The following is a 2,734-nucleotide window of genomic DNA, read 5'->3' as shown; positions in this document are numbered from 1 at the left end:
TGAAGTTATACATCCTTAGCCTTATCCATGATATAGACGAGTAATATGAACTCGTACTACACGAGTAATATGAACTCATGTACTACACGAGTAATATGAACTAAAATATTTTATTATAGATTAAAAATTTCATTTTTCTAACAGAACAGATAAATCGGATAAAAACAAAACAAAAATCCCACCAACTGAATATTCGATATATACTTTTTACAATAGTAAAAAAAAAGCTAGCCTGGGTAAATTCCGTTATTTACAGTATTTAGAGTCTATTTGAGTGACTGAATCACGTTTCCTTGAGCAGTATAACATGAGAATTACAGCTGATGTTGTTGCAGTCTTTGATTGTCCTCCATTGTTCACCTATGTCCCTTCCAATCTTAACGGCGTCAGATGCCGTTCCTAAGAGCCCTCTCCTTGTAAACCCAACCGTGTACAATCCCTTCTCTGCTTTCCACCCGTTTGGAAACGGCGTTTTAGGCATCCCATCTTTGGTGAAAAATTCACTTCCCTATATTTCCAATAAAGGCAAAACAAAATTACCTTGGGGTATTAGTTCCAATGCCATGCATAGCTTATTAAATTTATAATCGAGATAATATTAGTTCACACCATCATGTAAAATATTTCAGTTTTACACTTATTAAGATCGTTAAATGAGTGAAAATAAACGATTCAGATTAACAGTAAGGAAATGTCAACCATGTATTTTCACTTATAGAATGATCCTAAAAATATGTTAAAGTTTTACAACGGTATAAGAGGATCCTAACCTTTTATAATTTATTAAAAAATTCGGAAAAAAATGTTAGTTGCTAACCTTAAGCCAAGTAGGCACATTGCTTTTGTACCCAGTTGCCAAAATTATGGAATCAAACTCCTTTTCTTGTCCATCCATGAACTTAGCTCCACTCCTTGTGATCTCTTTCACACCTTCCATCACCTGAAATACCTAACAACGTCAACTAAACATATTGAAAAAAAAAAAAAATTTGTTTTACAACATGAAAAATGGGATTACCTTGATTTTACCGGACTTTATCCGTGACAGTGCGCCGACATCCAGCACTGGAGTCTTTCCGGTGAAGTTCTTGAGCTCGATCGGGCCGGTTTTCGGTCGTCGAAGACCTATTCGTTCTGTTTTTCCCAAGGTGAAGTTGGCCAGCAGCAATAGGAATTTATCTACTAGCCTTAATGGGAACCATTTTTGGAGTGACATTGCTATATACCAATGTTGAGAAACCGAACATCACCCTAGGTAACACGTGCACCTGTAAGAACATAAATATCAAGACATATAACAATAATAAAAAACAAGACACAAAGTATAAGTTGCAATGTTTTTTTCCTAGAAATTTTAGTTCTAGCAGCTGTAAATTGTGTATGCGTCTTGTCGTTGTCGTTGGTTAAAAAAAATTCTAAATAGATATTTCTTATAACTCACTGTGTTTCGAACAACCAAATGAGGGATTGCATTGTGTCTACAAAGGTCCAAGCTGACCTCCATGCCGGAATTCCCACAACCAATAACCAAAACCCTATGATTCTTAAACTCACCACCAGACCTATACAAGCTTGTATGCACAACAGGACCTTTGAATTTATTGATCCCGGGAACCTCCGGTATTGATGGCTCGGCATTTTCGCCAGTGGCAACGACGAGCCACCTTGAATGTACTCACAGTCCTGGGTTTTAACCCTCCAAAAACCCAATCCATGATCAAACTCAGCCGTCTGCACCGATTGTTTGAACCTTGGGAGTATTTGGAAATGTGAAGCGTAGGATTCCATGTAAGATATGAACTGGTGCTTGGTTGGGTACTTGGGGAAATTGTGAGGGAAACCGAGCAGTGGGAGTTCACAAAACTGTTTGGAGATGGAGTTTGAGCCGATCATAGGTTCGATGTTGCCAAAGAAAGCTAAGAGTTGGTCTTCTCGAGAATAATGTAAGGCACACCGTGGTGAGTTAGGCAAGCCGATGTTGCTAGACCAGATGGTCCTGCTCCCACAATGATTGGTCCATGAACGAAAACGCACTTTGCTTCTTCTTCGTACATAAAGTGTTGGCTTTCTCCATCTTTGAATGATCCCATATCGGAGGAAAAACAGAAAAGAAAGGGAAAGCACCCAGCTGGGGAAAAGCAGCAGGACTAGTCTATGGTTTTTAATACAGATGAAAAGCAAAGAAAACAGAGGAAAACAGTGGCCTTATTAATGGCGAATTTAAAAGGGAAATTATGAGTTTGCAATTAATTTTAGCAGAGAGAGTCAATGGAGGTGTGAAGGGAAGGAGAAGGATTTGTTATGTTTCTCAAGGTTGGCTGCTTCTGCTTCTCTGCAGTCTGCAGCGGCAAATGAGCGACGAGTAGATATAAATACATATTTATGCATTCCATTTGTTCTTTATTTCCATTTTTTTCCCTTTTTCAAAGAAGACCAAATTTAGGGGGTTTAATGAATGTAGGATTTGATAAATTGTTCATATATTTATTCGTAATAAAGATTATATTTTAATGTATTATTATTATCGATGTTAAAAAAATGTATTATTATTATTGAATTCATTAAGCGACTTTAGTTAAGAGGGAATGTTATTCTATTTAAAGTTCTTAGGTTTAAGTAGTTACGTCTTGGTTGAGAAAATTTTGAATATGTATTATCTTATAATCATCATATACTATTAGAAAATATATTTTAACAATTATAGTATTTTATAAAAAAAGTAATATTATTTAAT

The 2,734-nt window shown here is 36.2% G+C and overlaps 1 pseudogene; it reads right to left on the bottom strand.

Annotated features, from left to right (window-relative positions):
* Positions 1-249: 249 nt before the first annotated feature.
* Positions 250-2,090, bottom strand: LOC120197512 (annotated as a pseudogene).
* Positions 2,091-2,734: the final 644 nt, after the last annotated feature.

The sequence above is a fragment of the Hibiscus syriacus genome, unplaced genomic scaffold, assembly GCF_006381635.1.
Source record: "Hibiscus syriacus cultivar Baekdansim isolate YM2019G1 unplaced genomic scaffold, ASM638163v2 tig00117048_pilon, whole genome shotgun sequence".
NCBI lineage: Eukaryota > Viridiplantae > Streptophyta > Magnoliopsida > Malvales > Malvaceae > Hibiscus > Hibiscus syriacus.
Note: the sequence above shows the minus strand (reverse complement) of the source record. Positions and strands in the feature narration are given on the sequence as shown.